The sequence below is a fragment of the Zonotrichia albicollis genome, chromosome 5 (assembly GCF_047830755.1).
Source record: "Zonotrichia albicollis isolate bZonAlb1 chromosome 5, bZonAlb1.hap1, whole genome shotgun sequence".
Classification (NCBI taxonomy): domain Eukaryota; kingdom Metazoa; phylum Chordata; class Aves; order Passeriformes; family Passerellidae; genus Zonotrichia; species Zonotrichia albicollis.
The window spans coordinates 64657758-64678195 of NC_133823.1; the positions used below are offsets into that span (position 1 = coordinate 64657758).

At 46.9% G+C, this 20438-nt stretch overlaps 1 long non-coding RNA gene across 2 annotated transcripts in view; it reads right to left on the reverse strand.

Moving 5' to 3' along the window:
- LOC113460387 (uncharacterized) overlaps nucleotides 1–16607 on the reverse strand; it is a 57188-nt gene extending 40581 nt beyond the window's left edge. The window contains exons 1-4 of one of the 2 annotated variants that reach the window (XR_012580543.1): nucleotides 15980–16607; nucleotides 14185–14540; nucleotides 13882–14045; nucleotides 12870–13009 (exon numbers count right to left, since the gene is read on the reverse strand). This is a non-coding gene — a long non-coding RNA (uncharacterized LOC113460387). Of the gene's footprint in view, nucleotides 1–12869; nucleotides 13010–13881; nucleotides 14046–14184; nucleotides 14541–14777; nucleotides 15316–15979 lie in introns of those variants that run through there. The other variant, XR_003382227.2, reaches the window with a different exon arrangement.
- Nucleotides 16608–20438: the final 3831 nt, after the last annotated feature.

Genomic DNA, 20438 nt, shown 5'->3' on the forward strand with positions numbered 1-20438 from the left:
TCCCAAATCTTTGTTTAATTGTTCCCTGGGTGCACTGTTCAAGGGCCTCTTCCTCCCTGTCAGGATGAAATTGCTGCCCTTGCTGCCCTGACAGCCCACAGGTGCTGGGAGTTGCAACACACTGCAGAAGCCAGCACTGAAACCCTGGCCCCTCTGATGGTATCACTGTATCAACAGAAGAGCTGGAGGTCACACAGAGGAAGGGCACCACAGCCTGGGAGGTCAGCAGCTCCATGACACTGAGAGGTGGCTCTGGGAGAGATGAAACACTTGAGACCCAAAACCAGCAGAACAAGATTTGGAAGCAGAGCTTTATCTCAGGCAGGTGCCCAGATCAGTGGCCTGTAAACTGGGTCCTTTTCTCTCCCCTCAGACTCTTCTGCTGGAGCTGCCCTTACCCATAGGTGCCCAGTGGTCTATTTTACCTCTCTACCTCCAGAGTCCAACAGAGCTGTCAGGAGCAGGACAGCCAGCACTGTTCCTGCTCACTACAGGACAGGACCAACCCGCTCCTTTTACAGACGTGGCATTCTCAGGGGACCATCTCCCAGTCCAACTGTTCCTCTCTACTAACCCTGAGCTGAGCTGGGGGGAACACTTCAGATACATGTGGCCCTGGTTTGAGGCAGCATGGCACAGCTTGCTCTAACAAGTTACTCTGGGGAGTGACCCTGAGCCTCTCTCAAATCTCACACAGCAGATGCCACCAAAGCAGAAGCAACTCAACAGGAAGGAAGGAGATGTAGAAATGGCTCCTGCTGCCTTAACAGTCTGCAGATAAACATGTCCTCAGCAGGAACAGGAGGCAGCTCAGGCCTCAGTCTGCACCTCACCAAGTACATTTTCTTGAGGGCTGACTGGCAATCCTTGCAGCCACCACCTGTTGCCTAGAATGTGTTGCTCTCGCTCGGCTGTACCAGCACACTTGGTAGTACATTGGAGACCAGTTACTACAGTGTGAAAAAGTGATATTAACTGAGATTAACCTGGAGGAACATCTGCTACAGCTGGTATGATCCAGGCTAGATTTAAGAACCAGTGGTTTGGAAGAAGTCTTTTCTAGGGTGGACCAAATTGATCCTGACACATCCTTTGACTAGTGTCCAGGCTTTTCCAGTTCTGTCCCCCCGGGACAATTCACAGCACGGCTAGACAAAGGTATGACTACTTGAGGAATGGCTCAGCAGTCTGACACAAGCACCCTCACCCATAGTGTTCATTCCCAAGCTGTACGGACTGCCAAGCATACCCTAGACTCACCCCAGAACTGGCTGTTCACAAATCTGTCCAAATAGGGCCCTTAAAGAGCAAGAAAGTTTCATTTATTTGGGTACCCTTTGGAAATAGCATGTCTGTACAGCCCTCATTTGGCTGACCTGTGTGAATGTATTATGAAACAGACTCATTACACACACAGATAAAACTGTGTTTTTGCCTCCTTTCCTACACAGGACAGGGCCTGCTCCAAGGATGAATCAGAGGAGAGCACTACTGTCTGCAGCATCCCAGCTTCAATATCTGTTGAAATGGGACAATAGTGTGTAAGTGAAGCAGGAAACTGTAGGAAGAGGAAGGATTAAGGCAATCAATTGCTGCCCTGAGGATCTGGCTGCTCTCCTGCCCTGCTGTGCAAAGAAAAGAACCAGAATTGCTGAGGGTTCCTCACTAAGAATGTGTGCACTTACCCCTTTTCTGAATGTCCATCTGCACAGCCTTGCAGCGGTCCTGCAGAAACGCAGCAAACTCGGACACTGAAAGGAAGGAATGGGTTTGGTTTTAAGCTTAGTGTGTTACCAGCCTCAGTTTAGTCTGCACTACACGGACCAGCGTCTCTGACTTTGGCAAGTTTTTCAACAAGACTTGCCAAATACACAGCTATCACAGCAGTGGAGAGCTCAGAAAAGCTCAAGAACCATCTCATTGGTTTAGTCTGCAGGGTACCACTTGAAGGGTGGATTGCAGCAAGGCCTCAAGACACATTCACATGGAAAATGAGAGAACTTACACCAAAGCTGTGTGTTTCTCACTAGAGAATGAGAAGGAGAATCACTGGAGCATCACAGGCCTACAGACAACCAGACCCACCTGCAATTTAGGTTGCTACAATAGCTGAGGAAGGGAGTGTTTTGTTTAACTGTAGCCAGGGTTACAGTCACCTATAGCTGCACACATTTCCATTGGGGAGTACTGCTGGGATAACACAGGTTTCCTTGCTGCCACAGGCCTGTTAAAATGCAGTTACAGTTATTTAGTGCATTGGTGACAGCGCTCTCTGGCACGGCAGGCCCCGTGTGGGCTAGTGTGCAAAGTGAAGTCACCAGAGGTTTATGGGAGCAAGGATTCCTGCTGTGCTCACCTACGTAGGAAGGGCATTGGGTAAGAGGTGCTTGGCTCTCCAGTTGCCTAAGCACAAGGAGACCTACATTCCCCACGCATGGAAACAGCCAGCCCCAAGAGCCTCTGCAGAAAAACCCTGCAGAGCTGAGGGCAAAGCACCCAGTGCCTACAACACTAAGCTCAGTTTCTGTCTTAAATGGGGAGTTGAATTTATTTTATTTTGGCATCTTCAGCTGGAATTTCCTGAAGCCTTAAAAAACACAAGAAGATGACCAGCCTGATTTGTGGCTTCTTCCTGGACTCTGTCCATGTTGAGGCTTGCTACGGAGTTAAGGTGAGGTGAACTGCCAACGCGCAGGGGTGAAGGATACACTAAGTAGAATATAACAACTTTATTACAGCAGTGATCCATCCAGGCAATGAAAGTACTGCAAGTGGTTAGTTCTTTTCAGTGTCTTTAAAGGATAACTCCTTGAGCAGGTGCAAGAGAGTAGGCGTTGGCTTGCCCCACTGATGTCAGTAGGAACACCCAGCTTCTTTTGAAGCATCTCCTGTGTGGAAATGCTCCTCTGCTCCCCTCCTGGGAGCGTGTGAATTCTCAACAATCCAAGCTGCTGTTCAGCTGCAGAGGTGACTGATTTACACAAAACCGGATAGCAAGAACTTCCTGAGATGACCCTGTTTTGTGAGGAGATTCTAATCTCATGACAAGTTTGTCTAGCCAGATAATGACAGTAATTAGCCAGGAGGCAAGAAGGTGGATCTAGGTATTCTGCTTCATGAGTAAGAAGGATGTTTTATGGCAGTGCAATTAGGAGGACGATGGAAACTGCTAATATGCTCCAAAATGGAGCTGGAACAAACAGCACAGTGCAGAGGACTGCACTTGGGACTCCCCAGCCTGCTCTCCTCCCAGAGCAGAAAGGCTCAGTAAGGGAGAGGTCGTTTTCCGGAATAAGGTGCTGAACCCATGCTGGCATTTGACACCAGCAGCATCACCTTTATCATTTCTCCTGCACAACCCAGTGTCTGAAACACGGAAAGTGGGACAAAGAGGAGCAGTGTAATAAACTAATGCCAGCATTTCAGATATTCAAATACAATTTGAAGTGGATCAATGCACAAATAGAAGAGGCAGTCTCTCAGTAAACACCATACTCATTCTAGGATATGATAGGCTGAAATGTATCCCTGCAGTTCCTATTCTGCTTGCTAGGTGCTTGCCTGCTGCAGCAAGGGCAGACCTGTCTTATCTCCCATAATTTCCAGTCAAATATTTGCAAAGTGCTTACACACGGGGTAGATAAAAACCCACAGGAATGGAGAGAATAGAGTACTGAGTTCAGAAGTGAACGTATTTTTTTTCCTGGAAAAAAGGGTCTTCATAAAGCAAAGGTGAGGCATTCCTTGCAAACGGGTAGCTCTGGTGGTATCAAGAGATGCACTTTTGTCTTTCTGGGGTGCTGCCAGACACCCTGAAATGATAGAGCGGAGAGGAATGTGAGATTTCCCCCTTTCATCATAATGGTTACTTTGAAGCCTAATTACAGCCATTTAACCAGCAGCCTATTAGCCATGCTACTGCTGATGGGTGCACCGAAATGCACGGCCTGACAGGGAGCTGGCTGGGCAGCTCAGACATCCCACTGGAGTTTGGGACAGGCATGAAGCAGCAGCAGCAGCTATGCTGGGCCTGGCAGCCCCTGCCATGCCTGCCCCAGGGCACTGTGGAGGACAGGAGCACTGTGGGACACACTGCAGTGGGACCCACTGCAAGGTGATAGCTGATGTGCTGCCAAGCCCAGAGCCTGGCAGGGACCCCACGGGGCTTGGCCACATCACCTCAGAAACTCTGCAGCTCAGGATTGTGACAAAGGATGGCTGCAAGAGAAAATAAAACCAAGAGGCAGCACATCAGTTGTGGTTCCTCCTGAAAGCACCAAGAGGCCCTGCTGATCCTCCGCTGCTGCAGGGCACTCTGTAGAGAGATCCTCACCGCTTCTGTGGCTGTGACAATCACAAGGCCTGGTCACATTTGGTGCTGCTTTTCTCTTGCAAGGCTGGCCCCCTCGATCATGCTTCATGTTTCTGTCTCTGTGCACTCCAAAAACCAGGCAGCTCAGCTTAGACCTTGAGAGTCCAAGCACTTTGCCCTTACCCAGGAGAACTACAACTGGTAACCCACCTCTAAAATAAAGGCCTAACACGATGGTGTGCCTTCAACAGTGGTGAAGAAGCAGACAACTGAGAACACTGACTCTCTCACAATCTCATCTTCCACTAGGAGTTACACCAACTAATTTCTGCATAGTTCCTCATGTTAGCTGGTGGGCCACCCAGCACCAGATACTCACCTGGTGTAACTAGAATAGCTGTGTCTACTGGAAGTCTGAGGGGGCTATTCACGAGCTGCAGATGGGACACTAATGAAGGTCCTGTGCCTCTGGTCACACTGTAAGGTCGGTGAAACCAGCAGGGTGCTACTCTGGCTATAGAGTGTGGCAGTTCAGCTGCTCTGTGACCAAGCCAGACACCTCTGCAGCAGAGGCAGGATCCTCTGAGGGCTGGAGCTGGGAGCTCAGGCAGGAATAACAACAGCTGTCCCAATACACAGTGCTCCCACTTGTGAATCAAAGCTCTTGCTAAGATCCTCTCATGTCCAGACATGTTCCATTCTTATTCTTGCAGACATAATATGAAGGCAAGTATCCATCTTTTTTCAAGTGCATCTTTTTTTTCCCCCTCTTGCAATGGGAGAGGAAGACAAACTGAAACATGCACTTGCTGGAAGATTGGAAACAGGAAGGTCTGTTTCATTTGCACATTCCCTGTTCCTAATGAAAAGGAGGAAATACAGATCACAGACTTTTATTTCAAATTTGGCATAAAACTTTGCCTTCGAGGCAATGTCAAATAACAGACTTCACACTCCTTGGAATTAGGCTGATGAGAAGTACAAGGCAAAGACTCACTTCTGGAAGGATTTCATTTAGTTACAGGTCCCCATTCAAATCTCCTCTTTGAGAAGCCCACAAAAATAGCAGCAGCAAGATAATAAAGAATAACTATTTAACATAAATTTTATATTTTAAATTTTATAAAAATTATTTTACATAATTTTTACCTGTAAAGCATATCTTCCTTCCTTCAGCCTCACATCATGGGGAACACATCAGTGTTGGGGAAAAGCAATTCACTGAAATATTTTTATGGAAAGAAAATAAGGTGTTTTTTTAAAATTATTGTTTCCCCTCTTTTGCTTTCCTCCCCTTATGTAATTTGGCCTCATTTTGAATCTCTTCTGGTCTTCTGCTATTTCCATCTAGGAACAATTCTTGTTACACTGGAAATTGAAACAAGGACACTCAGGTATAAAGAAAAAGTGTGAAGTGAGTTTATGTTTTGAATTTGAAAGAACAAAATCAATTTGAACCATCCAGTGCACTGTCATGGGCCTTCTAACAAAATGATTTGGCCCTATGTCAGGTGTGTGCACAAAGGTTTTCATGAAAGAAGTGTTTTTGTTAGACATGTTACCTTATTCACTACAGTTATTCGGGTCAAAACTATCTTATTTATCTGACCCATCCACAGCCAGAGAGATAAAGGATTCTACAGAAGGATTACAGTTTCCACATCCAAGGGGAGGAAAAGAGGCTACATGGACTCGACTGAGAAACGAAAGGCTACAAGCTTGCAGGCAGTGACCATGTAGATCCCGCTTCATTTGCAGTGGGATCACAGGAAAAGTTTCACTCCACTCCTGCCTTGAGAGCAGTTGTGCACAAGCAGCATCTGAGCATATCCCACTCTGCTGCTCCCACAGGAGGATGTGGTGACTCTTGTCACTTTGTGAGCAGTGCTCTCTCTAGGGTGGACTGCTCCCGCCATGTGAAGTTAAATCCCTGCCTTATCCCCTGCAGATACACACCTGATATTTGTGCAGTGACCAACACTAACTGGATTTCACATAGAAGCTGCATGAAAGTATTTCAAATGTGTCATGCTGGCATTCAAAAGCAAGTACTTCACATTATTTCTGTTCAGTTTCCACTTCATGGGTGTCAGTGTTGGCATATTTATTTGGGAATTTATAGAGCTACAGAAAGGGAAAAGGTCTAGAGATCTGATTGCCTGCTGTCATGGTAATGGCCATGGACAACTGCATGGTCCTGAGATGAGAAACTGCTCTGCAATGGGACCTGAACCTCCTCCTTGGGGCTGCAAGCTATTGGAAGCCTTGATCTACAGAACGAGGTCTTTTATTGTACATGAACTGCATTCTGGCTACTCTACTCACATCCAGAGGCATCTCACTCCAGCTGGCCTGTCCATGCCAAGGTCCCAGCCTTGGGAAGGGCTGATTCCATGCCTGGGAGGGCAGGGCAGGGATGGCACCATCCTGCAGCTCAGCCACAACAGCCACTGCAGGGAGCAGCTCTGCAGCACCGCTCTGGGAACACCTGCACCTTCCAAAGTGACAAAGAGGAACACTGCATTTGATCTGGAGGGATGGCGCCCATACAAGTTCTGTCTAACTACAAACAGCAGTCAGCATCAGCAGTTTCTAAAGACAAAACTGAGTTTATGTGGCTGCACTATCCTGAGGACCAGACTAGATGTCCTTCCTATGTTCCTCCTTAATACCTCAGAGCACAACTCTCACAACTCTCCTATCCGAAGCAGCTCATCAATTTTGATCTGATTTGGCGTCTCACAACTTAACAAACATCTAAGTGAAAACACGCTTTGGAAGGTAAACACAAACATCCCTGTCCAGCAAGCTGAAACAGAAAGATCCCTGGGAATTCAGTAAAATGTTGTGATAATCACCATATAATTGCAGCAAAGTTTATACCCAGTGAAAGAGCATTTCCTGAAGTTAATTCCAAACAAGCTGTTACTTGAGCAGAGGAATTAATGAGTTCTAGCTCACCAAGTGCCTCTGTCCTTTGTCCCTTAATCTCCCCACCACAAAAACCTCTGCCCCTGTGTCAAATGTAGATGAAATTAGTCAATGCCTTCAAAAGTTATTAAAGAGGAGACTGATAAATGATGAGACAGATAATACACTCATGCAGGCTCACCTCCTCCAGAATCCAGGCTCAAAATGACCCACACAACTTCAGCCCAGCCTAGCAATTATCACTGCTCACAGTAAATAACAACACAATATAAACAACATAAATTCATTTCTATGTAAATATGACACTGGTGTTCCATGCACAAGTATAATTCATGTTGTTGAGGCTATAATAATCCAATTATTGGTTTTAATAACTATTCCTCCTAGTGATACAGGATTTAAGTCTGCAGGGAGACCTTCCAGCACCTACAAGGGCTTCAAGAGGGGAGAAAAGGGACTTTGGGATGAGAGCATGGAGTGACAGGGCAAGAGGGAGCGTCACTGTCCATGGCAGGGAATTGGAACTGGATGGTCTTCAAGGCCCCTTCCACCCGAAACCATTCTGTGATTTTATGATGCTTACTAAGCCTAGTAAAGATTACATAGAGGAAGCAGTGACCCAAAGTTTAGAATTAAACAACAGAAAAGTTTCTGTGCCTGGCCATCTGCAAATAACACACAATGAAGCTCTTGTCACAAGCGGCACACGGACCTTCCCCCTGTACTAGGGCATTGTATGATGAGTTAAGTGACATGGAGTCACATATAAATTGTAGCCTCAGTGAAATTTCAACTAAAAGAAACCCACCCAAAATGAGATATTTTTCTGAACAACTCCCATGCCTGGAACACCCAGATCATCAGCACTAGGATACAAGTATGTGGTTAGAGAGTAACTTCAATGATCTGGCTTGGCAGACCCACAAAAGGCCTCAACAGATCTGAAAATCTATCTCAATAGATCAGAATTTATCTGCTCCTACGCTACGACTGCAGCTCCTGGCTGTGAAACCACCCTTCTGTGTGTCTGCTCTACCAGTGGCTGCTCAGAGGGCTTGTTTCACAGGATTTGTTGTAAAAAGCCTACATGTTCATACCCCTCCCTTTTAACATGAATCTAGAAACTCTCATTTATGCACTGCTATGGAAATGGATGTCATGATGGAAGAATTGTGACTTCCAGAACAGAATACAAAGGAGCAGACATCCATCAGTCTGGCCACTCCTGTAATCATCACACAAACAAATTTCTAAGAGTTATACCACAGTTTCAGAGTTCTCAATCAAGTTATTATAGCTGAAGTCACTGAATTGTGTATTGAGTGGGTTATTTAAAAGCACATTCCTAGCTCCAAATACCTGAGCTCAGGAAAATGTCCCTGTTTGCACATAATCCATAAGAAGACCCTGGGGTTTTGTTCTACTTGACTCTAGCCAAAGGCTGGTACCACTAATCACTTCCCTGCTGCTTATGTTAGCAGAAATTTCTGCCCAGGTACAAGTACAAGCAAACCTTGGGCTGTACACAGCACAGCTGGCCTTGGCCTTTCCTGCTCTAAGTCCCTGACACATGCTGCAGTCAGGCCTGAGCCAAAGCCCTTCGACTAAAACAGGGTTTCTTGGGGTTTCTGAGGCTTGCCTTTGGTGTGCTCCACCTGCCAAGGAAATGCAAATAACATTTGATTCCCAGTACCAGGTAATGCTGCCCTAATACAGATCAGCCTGTGTGCATTCAGAACTACAGCAAGTGGGGCTATTTGTCCTCCTCCAAACCTCATTTGCTGGCTTGGGTACTGTATTTCCCTTTTCCTGTCACCCATGCAAGTGTTCACTCTGGTGGCTTAAGTAAAGACATGCTAGAGTAAAGGGCATGAACACCTCTGCATGAACTGCTCACAGTGCCCAGGTGAAAAGAGCCCCGAGTTCTCAAGAAGAGGAAGGTAAAGAAATATTAAGGGCAATCCAAAGAAAGATCACACAGTCAGGAATGCTGATGGGGGCCATTCTCCCATGCAAGCACTTAGGTGTGTTTACAGAGGGGGAGACAGTCCTCCTAGGGCAAGAGAGCAAAAGAGGTAGTTCTTAGGGTGTGGATATGAAACCAGCATCTGGCAGCACAGGGAATCTACTCCTGTGTCCCAGCACAGCCTCTGGGAGTAACTGCATCCTTGCTGCACAGCAGGTGTGTTACTCCAGCACCAACGCCTCTCTGCACTCTCATCCTTTTCCTCTTCCAGGAAAGAGCTTACAGGACAAAGATGATTAATCTCATTTTGCAGGCACACAAACTGAGGCAACAAGGAAGCTGAAAGGAGTAATAAAACCTATGCCAGCCAGTGGGCCTGGCAGTTGTGCTTCCCCTCCTCCAGAAGGTTTTTGTGCATGGAAAATCACAAACACGAACAAGAAGCACTCCTTCCAAGTGCCAGGAGAGAGGATGCTCGGATTTCTCACTCCGAGATGGGGGAGCAGCCCAGAAACACAGAGCCACAGAGACCCAGCAGTCTTTTAGAAGAAGTCTAAGGAAGTTATTGGAGTCAGCTCTACCTGTGATCTTTATCTGAGTCAGCTCTGATCTCTGATCTCCCTACTCAGCCCTGTCTGCGGGGATGCCGTGCGCCACCGCCATGCCCTCCGGGAATGAGCCCCCAGCTGCCAGACAGCAGAGGGCAGGCAGCAGGAACAGGGGCAGGTGTGTCTCTGGCACAGCTGGCCTCGCTCCCTGGCCCAAATCAAACACCAGACCACACAGCACTTACAGCCATTATGAAAGGAAACAGTCCCCAGGTCAGACTGCAAGGCACGAAGGCTGTAACGTTCAGCTTCTCTCTGTTTTGCTTATTCTCCTCTGCTCAGAAATTCTTAGTGGTTATAAATGTAAAATCTCAAAGTTTTAGCAGCTGTCATTGCAAATGCAGTTCTGCAGATTCACAAGTCACTCTTCCACAAAAATCACAAACTGATGAGTTTGGAAAAAGAAAACAGGTTTTTTCCCTTTCTGAACTTTTACCCAACAGAGCGAACTAAGCCATTGGATTTTCTGCTGGACTTTGCTTTAACTGAATAACATGGCAAGTCCTCATTCCCCTCTCTGAACTCCATCATCCCTAATACACCTTGGAGGGCAACATTTCTGACTGTGCCCTGCCAATCCCTCTGCAAGGTACAGCATGGGAACATGTGATGGGGACCTTATGACTGCTGTGGTCAGGTGCCTTGGGTCAGAGAGGATAGCAAGCCACATAAATCAGTGTACTGCTGTGGGAAAACCTGGCTTAATATTGACTTGCACTGAAGTGTGTCAGGTTGGGGTGAGTGAGACACAGCAGTCTGTGCCTAGAGAGGCAGTGCAGCTGAAAGAGAATGACTTGACTCCAAAAGCTGCATCTGAAGGAGACAAGTGGATCTGTATAAATGGGCTTTCAAGAGATGATCTTAGTAAAAATATGAAATAGCACCGAACAGCTAGAAATACAAACACACAGGCAAGCACTTACGTAGTGATGCAAGAGCTGATGGAAAAATCTAAATGGAAAAATGCGGTTTCTTCAGGCTGAAGTGAGAGAGGAGCAGCTCTTGTCTTTCCTGTGCTAACAGTGCTGAGCTGTGCCTTACAGCATGTCCCAGCTGAGGATCCACAGAGCAGCTCAGCCAGCATGCTTAACCAGATTTTCCACCACACCTTTGGGCTGCAGCACACTGTCATTATATCATGCATGCCTGAAATATCTCAGTAAGGACAGGATAAAGGAACCCAGGGACCTGTTCCTGATTTTGTTCACTGGAGCTAGCAACAGCTCTGCCAGGCTCCTGGGGGCTGTTCTGGAGGGGTGAGGCTGACCAGTCCCCACACACCTCCCTGCTCATGCTCTGTAAGCAAGGCCAGCATCTTGGCAGAGGAGCAGAACCATGGCAGGGCAGGAAAGTGTCCATGCTGTTACAGGACACACAGGGCCTTTCCATCCCCGCATTCAGCTTGTGATACAGACAAGCCATGTTTGCAGACAGGTGAGGGAGAGTGCATGCAGGCGTCCTGAGATACAGAGGTGCTACTGCATGCAAATCCCTTGCAGACAGATTTCAGATTCAGAAAGAGAAAATAGCCTAAAACCTGGACAACTGCAGAATCCTTGGCCAACACAGAATCTACTGGGATTGGGAAAGTAAAACAGCAACAAAACCCACACATTACTTGCAAGTAACTTCAGCAAAGTGTACCTACCTGCACAGCTCAGGTAGGTGCCAGGGAGCCAAATTCCTTTACACAGACTTGCATTTAAACAGGATTCCACAGCCTGCCTGCTCCATCACCCACACTCCGAATGGCCTCTCGCTTCACAACACATTTCAGTAACTCGGGAAAAGTTTTGGGTTCTTCCCATTCACGTGCAAAGGGGCTGAGGGTTTCACAGCTCATTCTTTGCCTAGCCCCAGCCCCAATTACTAACTCATCTTATTCTTCCAAGACCCACACAATCTCTCCAATGGAAAAGCATGAGTCTTTCTATATGATGGGCCCTGTCATTAATATTAGGAGATCCTGGCTTACACTTTCCTCATTCCTTTCTTCTGAGTAAGACCTTCTTTTGCAAATAGACAAGGGAGGGAGAGAAGAAAAGGAAGTCAAACAACTGCTTCACTGCCTCACAATATGTTAATGTTCCCAGAATATTTGTTTGGGGTTAGTTTGAGCCAAATCAAATGGCTTTGCTTAACCAGGACCAAGGCCTTATTTCCACCTGAAGCTGGGCTGACACAGAGCCTTTGATGTCCTTCTTGCAAGACATTCAGACCACTCACAGCTGTCTGTTTGCAGTACTGTCAAAAAAAGCCTGGCTGCATAGTTTAACCCTTAGAGCAGAGGAAGGTCAGGCAGCACCTCAGCAACATTAACACATCCAGGTTAGTACAGCATAAACTGAATGCTTTGGCATATACAGATGGAGATTGCTTGTGCGCAAAATACCTTCTCCTTCCATCTCCTAAGTTCAAGCCAGCACAAAAGCCCAGCTTCTGGGCTGCACGAGAGCAGCCTTGCACTGGCAGGCAGAGGCATCATTCCTAACTCTGCCCATCTCTGCTGTCTCCACCTCTCCACTACCTTACTCCTTTTCTGTGGGCTGGCCTTACAATGCTTGGTTTTGCTCCACCTCAGATGGACTCATCAGGTGGCTTCACCAAGACCATACCAACTCTACTTCTGCTTTCCCTGCTTTTCAGTGGCACCCAGCCCTGGCTCAGAGTCTTGTTGTATTTCCTCCACACCCAAACTCATGGCAGGTCCTCACTGTCTCCTGCTGAAACCAAGAGCTCATTACAAACTTCTTCAGTCCTCCTAGCTGGGCTTGGTCCTCTCACTCTCCACATTCCTGGAGTACATCATAAAACCCCAGGGATTTGCACACAGACACAACCACAGGGGAAACAAAGAACAAACAAACATGAGGATGCAGTAGGCTGCAAAGTGTCCAAATGTGAGTGCAGTTAACTACCTGTATTCCCCTGCATCTCCAACAGAGAACAAGGACTTCATGAAATGTTGCCAATATTTGTTAGTAAGAGCATGGGGCCCCTTCTGCAGCCATGCTGAACACTTGTTTCCAATGGGAATCTGTTAAGCACTTACACTGGAGGTGAGCAGAGCTGCCAGATCTTGCTGTCTCTTACAGTGGTGAGACATCAGTGAGTTCACAGGAGGTGATGGCACCAGATCCACAACTGCAGAGCAGCATTTTCAGAAGTCTTCAGCATGGGCCCAACTTTGCCCTGTGGAGATCAATGGGGAAACACCACAATTAGTGACTTCAGGGTGTGTTCTTGGCTTTGGAAAACCAAGTATAGATTTCACTAGGACTCCTGCTGTCATCCATGAAACTTGGACCAAACAAAGTGGTTACGCTGCACCTGTATTTTGCCTTAAAGGATCCCAAACTATTTATAGTCCCTAGCATTGTACTTTGAGGTGTGTTTGGGTGGGTAAGCAGCAAGGACAAAGCCAGGCACCTAAGTCACCTCACTGCAAACAAAGATATCTTCATTAATTTGCAGAGCAGAGGACAAGCAGGCAGGAACCTGCGTACACATATGTGGATTCCCTGTCCCCACCGGGCGTCCTGGAGAACTCTCATCTCACAGTAGTTATTCTCTTGTGATCTCAGCCAAGTGAAAACACTCCCAAACACAAAACTCCAGGTCAAACAAAATGTTATTTTTTGTTCAGAACAAATAACTCTGCGACTGATTTTTTTTTTTCCATTTACAGGAAATGAAAAATAACATTTAAAACCTGATCATTTAAAAAATAATTACAAGATTTAGTATTGAAAAGACTGAAATTAGACCTTACTGCAACATTTCTTTTTCACTGAACTAACTTCCCAGATGTGCTAGACAGCCATTGTGATCAGATGAAAGGAAAGCAGCATAGTCCCCAAAAAGCCTCTCACCTGTAATCACAGACCAGCAGCCACGGGTACTTTACTAAACCAGGTACTTTACCAATAACCCTCCTAGGGCAGAATTTCCCCTGCAGTCTCCCCATGTGAGATTATGTGCTAATCATAAAAGACAAACAACGCAAATATTATGCTCTAAAACAAACACAGAAGCCTTCAGATCACACCCATTGTTTCACATACCTGAACCTTCTCACGTGAACTTCGCTGTCTCCCTCAGCCACGTGTGCTGACAGCAGGGAGGTCACTTGGGGTCCTTGCTGCTAACCCTGAGCAGCACAGCACACCAGCTCTGCTCCCTACAGGTCTTGTGGCTGCCATTTCTAATTTCGTGCCATGTCCCAAAACTGGAAAAGAAGAGAAAACCCAAATGGTACCGCTAATATTGTACAGCAAAGGGAAAACCAAACAAGAAAACCCCAAGCTCATCCCTCTCCACCACAGACTTTCCAGAGTGATACCCAACCACCTCTGAGATCCCCCTACCTTCAACATCCAAACAGATGCTCTTGCAGCAAAGGCCATTCTGAGAGGTGCCTTGAATCTCAGACATGCTTCAATATGACAGTGGAAAGAGGGTTTTTTTGTTATTTATTCTAAAGGACTATGAAAAGCAGAAGAGGAAAAGTCACTTCTAGATTAACTGAAGCAAAGTGAAACAGTCAGAGCAGCTAGCGCACAGTAGGTGCCACTGATTCCCAGGGTTTTCCACAGTTTGTTCCTCCTCTTCTGCTGCAAAATGGTGTCTACGCAGAATTTCAGGTGTCTGGATATTTGCCCAGGATTTCTAGATGTCCTGCAGGTGAGTCAGGGCGCTAGTTCTTCAGAAATCACAGCCATGTCTGCAACACACATACAAACCATCAGCCAAACTATCAGTTTCTGAGTCACTGTGAGAGACAGTACCTGTTTTATTTATGTGGCTCTCATTTGAGTGCTGGAGTCCTTTAGAAGCACAGTATCCCACCCCTAATAGTGCCTGAAAGGAAGGGGAATGGCACAGCACCAGTACAGAGCACTGGACCAAAGGGCCTACACCATTCAGCATCTGCCATTGTGTGTCTCAGGGTCATCCGTACTTTGATCTCTGCAGCTGGTGCCTTTTTCTGGAGTTCTCCTTTCAGTGGCTCTTTGATTTTAAAGCCATGCATATTCCAAGCCAATCTGTACTAAAAATAGGATTCCTTACTAAGAATGGCAGTAGCATTAATCACTTTATGCTCCGTTCTCTTTTCATGCTACACTGCCACGCCTCCAGCTGGAGGAGTGTGCTGCAGTAATCATCCACAACTATGTGCTTCTGTGAGCAAGTTTTGAATCTTTGCCATCCTTTGGAAGCTCCCACCGTTTTTTCTTTCATGTGCTAATAGAGTTCAGTGGCTTATCTCCTTTCGAATCCTTGGGGCACACCTCTTTCAGACTGTACACTGACAACCCAACCAAGTGGGAAAAACAGACAGGAGATACAGCAGTCCCCTTCCTCCCCCTTGCAGCTCGAGCCAAAATGCAGCTCGAGCCAAAATGCAGCTCTCAGCTGAAAGGGATGCTGTTCTTACTTGCATCCAGGAGGAAACAATTTGCTCTACTGGGAAGCTACTGCATCCTTTGGCTTGGACCATCAGCTACACCCCTGCAAGTGCTCATCAGTTACTACCAAGGAGGCTTTCAGGCTTTCCTAGTGGGAGGGACAAATTTCCAGCTCAGTTTCAGCAGATGCTAAGCAGATGCAGGGTATCCCCCCTCCTCCTCAGTATGTCTGGAAAGCATTCAGGACATGGCACATATATCTGGGCAGGTGTAGTTTCATACTCAAACCTCCCTACATGGGCGTTTGAGGATTTTTTTCAGCTTTCTTTTGCATTTTGCACATCACTTCCAAGTGCAAGAACAGGTTTTCTCCTGGCCATCTATGACAGGGGTGCAGCCAGTGCCAGAGCTGACTGTCACTTACTTGCTCTGATAAGGGGTTAAACATATACAGGCAACCTGGGCGTATGTTCATAATGCAGGTGGCAGTGATACTTTAAAGGAGGCACCTTTCTTTGTTCCCTTAATGATTCATTCATTGGGAGTGTGGGAATTAACCTATATAAATTTCTGCTACTAAGTAGATACACCTAGATCCTGAAATAGTGGATGGGTGAGAACCAGTTGCAGAGCCTCGACACATTGTCCTGGTAGCACAGAGAGAAACAAACCCACAGCGGCAGGCTAGGAATAGATGACTGCATGGAATTTCTCAGAGCAAATTCCCTTTACCTCCCATTTTCCAGTGACTCACCAAAAATCCCACAGGGCTGCAGGAGAGCTGACAGAGACCTTCACCTGGGCTCTCTCTTCTGGGGACTCAACTCAGGCAGCTGGGCCTTTGTAATGAATACAGCTCAGACCAGCAGGCAGCCATACTCTGGTTGCAGCAGCACTGGGAGGAAGGATTGCATCAGGAAGACAGTATGAACAGGGAGGTCGGCTTCCCAAGCCTGGCTCAGTGCCTCCTTTGTACACTGCAGCTCACACCTCATCTGCTGGGAGGTGGAGAAGGAACAGTTCTGCATGGAAGGCATGTCATTAACGGAGAATATGGCTCTCACCTGGCCAAAAGAAGATAGAAACCTTTCTGGGAGGGTACGCAGAGCAGGGTCAAATCTCCAGACAAACTCCTGTACTCCTAGTACTTTCTGATTCTCTTGGAAAAACCTTTAAGCCTCAATAGTCAATCAGTCTAATACTGCTTAGAGGGGAGAGATTAGTGCTGGTTTATGCATTGGAAGTTATAAATTCCATGAGCACCATGGAGCCATGCAGACTGACAGAAGCACGAGGCAATGGTCATTGCCCTGCTGCTGGTTTCCTACAGCTTTGAAAGGAGGTCACAAAGCACTCCTGTTGCAGGTCTTGGTTGCTCAACCTCTTCAAGAAAGGCTCCACAGGGAGAAGTCTCAGACACTGCAAGACACTGCCTACACCTTGCTGGGACCTCCAGCCAAACATCCCTCACCACAACAGCCAAAAGCACACAGCTTTGGATAAAAAGCCAGGAATAACTTAGCATTATCCTGAAGGAGACAGTAAAGAGGTCCTGGAGAGGCATCATCACCCCATTGCAGTTGAGCCAGGACATGAGAGCAGTGCTGTTACACTAACAGGATTCTCAGTGGCCACAAATTAATCACAGCAGTTAGAAACGTGCAAACAGACCTGAGGCTCATGAGATATCCTGCAAGTGTCAGGTCTTTGTGCCAAGGATCAATTCCCCACTCAGCTGCTCTGATTCTCTGGGACAGCATTGCACACTTCATAGATCTGACAGGGGTGCTGAGAAAAAGAATCATTAGAAGTGTCAAGTATCAACAATCTCAGCTTCTTAGGGAAGAGAAAGCAGAAGGTCAGGGTTCCTTAGGAAACACAGGGCACATGTATTGGGGGGGAACAGCTATACACACACACAGTGTCCACAGAGAGACACAACAAGGAGGAACAGGAGGTACCAGGAGGCTACAATCTAAGCAGGCTGAAACCTTCCCAGCAGAGAGAAAACCACCTCCAGTGCATCTTTCATGCCCAGTATCCCCATGCTTGGTGCCCCCAGTGGCAGTGGCCATGCCTCTGTGCTGCAGTGAGCCATGTGAGCCCGGCAGACACGCCACACCAGGTCATGCAGAAGGTGTGTGGGCACAGCAGGCCAATGCAAAGCACTCTCTTGTGTGGCATATCCTGTTTCTCCCCAAGACATGTACAAGCCACGCTCAGCCGTGCTCGTGGGTGATACCATCTGTTTAATCACTGTTCTCTGTGCTACAAAGTCATCCCAGATGCTTTGCATTGGAGTGAGCATTTCCAGCAGTCATTAGCGAGGTAGGGGGGTGAACAAGGAATTGTCAGGCTTCTTTTTGCATAGGTCATGGCTTTAGTTAAGAGCCTCCCCTCAAGCCCTGCTTCCTGCTCCCCCCTCCCCTGGTAACAGTGAGTCTCCCTGCACCTCACTTTGGGAGCTACTGTACAGGAATATTTCATAAACAGGCCTGAGGGTTTGTCTGCTGCCTGTCCTACTTCCTTCAAAGCACAAGATATCAGCTGGGCTGGAATGTCAGCCCATATCCTGCTCCTGTGCTGCCTAGATGAGAGACGGAAACTTTGCTGCTGTTGCTGACTTCTCACTCATGATCCCTGTTTCCCAGCTTAAGCCACACTACAGCTGGCAGACAGATCCCCCAAATCATGACACTGACTCAAAATTAGGAGAGGAAATAAAGTTAAGTCTTGCTATTTTCTGAAGTCTTTATAATAATATTTAGGTCATACACTGAACTCCATCACCTCCATCCCTACTGGTCCTAGGGGCCATCAATGCCCTTGCTCCAAAGAGGTACATGAAACTTCAGGTTCCCAGGCCATGCCTCCGTGTCCTTTGTGTAAATCAGCATCTCAGGGACTGGCCCCTGAAGGGAGCGCCTCACAATACCAGGCAACTGTACACACTCAGACCTGACGTGCAGAAGGACAAGTAAAAAAAAAAACAAACTTCAAGCTCCCACAAAGCTTCACACCAAAACACTGTTCATATAAAAGACCAAAAGCTACAACTGTTTCCTCACTGACGCACCATGGCTGATAGAAAGGTTCACAGTAAAGTCACGAGCACTGATAACCCCGCACAAAGCACTCGGTCCGAGACAGCCCTTCTGAAAGGCTGGAGTGCTTTCCATAAAATTATCTGCAGCATCAGCTGTTAATCACCACAGACCAATTGATCTAATCTTCTACTAAACAAGGGCCTGGCTCATCCTTGTTTTGATAGATACTAGTCTGTGACAGTCTACAGTTAAGGCAGTATGGCTTAACAGCCCTTTTGTGCTGTTTCACTTATCACTTCATGCTGTCCTCAGCTTGGGAGCCCAGGGAAAGGTTAACCTTCTCTGCTTTTGCCAGGTAACAGCTGCTCTACTTCCACAATGGTCAGATCATCCAGGTTTTGGTGAGGTAAGTAGATGTCCTTGCAGGAGCTCTTATGGGAGGAGCTTTGGAAAACCAGTTAGGCCAGGTGCTGCCAGCCCTGGGAGCATTCCTGCTCCCATGCTGATGCAATGGATCCAATCTCCTGGCGGACCAGCTGGCCGCTTTCCAAAGAGCTCCCTCCAGACTGGCTTGCACACCGAGCCCAGGGGATGGCTGTGATGAAATGTGAGCAAGGGGACAAGAGGCTTTCCACCTTCATTAAAGGTGGGAACACTTGATGAAGATCATGTTGTTATTAATTGGCTCCTCCCAAGAAGGCTGCCTTGTTCTGCTGTGAGTTTACCATTCTGTGGAGCATCTCCCCAGCACCAGCAAGGCCATGGATGTTGAATCATAGTGTTGAACCATAGTGCAATTGCTTGGGATGTCTGAGTGGGATTCGTTTGGAGACTCTTGTGCAACACTGGCGTGAGACAGAAAAGCACAGAGTTATTTCAGTGGCAACACTCACCCTACTCCCACTCAGGATTCAATGTATAACAGCTTTATGTCACATGCTCTGCACCAGAACAGGGACTGAAACACATCCTGAAGATCAAACAGCCTAACAGTGAACACTGTTTAAGCACACACAGAACCAGATAAAACCAGAAATGAGGTTTTAGCAGAGAGAAGGATGCAAACTCAAGCCATGTGCTCAAACAATATTCTCAAGGCACCAACAAGGTCTCAGTTACCTATGGATTCCTTCTGAATGAAAGATCCTTTTGGCACAAGCCAAGATCATCTCAACAAAAAGAATTATGAAATGCTTTAGTCATGTCTTAAAGCAGAATTTTTCAGACCCCAGCAAAAAGATGGGATCCTCTGAACATGCTGTTTTCCTTTAGTTCCCACTAAATCCATGACAAAACCCAGGCTGATGTTCCTAGGACCCAGCTGAGATAGGGCTGACGATGACCAAGCACCCCACCATCACTGTTAGACCCCTGCACCCACTGCTCCTGTGACAGTTTTGCTAACAGACAGCATTGTTGAGTCTTGCACTGGTTGCTCATTAGCATTGCAGTAACTGATTTCTTATGTAAATTGTGTCAGCCCAGAGAAAAACCAGTTCAATTCCAGTCTGCATTGCTGGGATGGACACAGAACAAATGAGAAGTGCTAATGTTCTCTTTTCCTTTTTCTTTTTTAATAGAAAACCAAGGACAATCAGTCATTGCCTGTCTTCCACTATAAGCAGAAATCCCCTCACACCTGCAGAAATACCTTCCCAAATACAAAATGCCACCATCTATCTTTTTGCAGGTACTGTTACCAAGCCTGCACCTATAAAAGTAGTTTCTGTGCACCTAATTAGAGGCTTGAAAAACCAATGAGCATTTTTGTCTACGGACATCATGTCTTTTTTCAAATCTTAACTTAATCTTGTAAAGGCATGGCTATATAGCTAACAGCACCACATCTTTGCTATGTCAGGTCTCATAACCTTGTAAGACTGTAAACGTGATCAAGAAAAAGGAGTGTGCAGGCAAGCTAAGGGGATCATTTTGTTCCTGTTGCTGCTAAGGCAACCTCCCCAAAAGTCTGTGAATGGTTTCTGGCTTGATCCCTGACACAGCACTGTATCAGCTTTCCCTCTAGTCTCTCCCCTGGTGCAGAAAGGGAAGAGAGGCTTCCTGCTGAGCCTGCCAAAGGCCCTGGAACTGCTATGCACTGGCACTTTGATGTGCACTTAGCACAGGGGTCATTCCTTAATATGCCTCAATAGGCCTTAGTGTTCC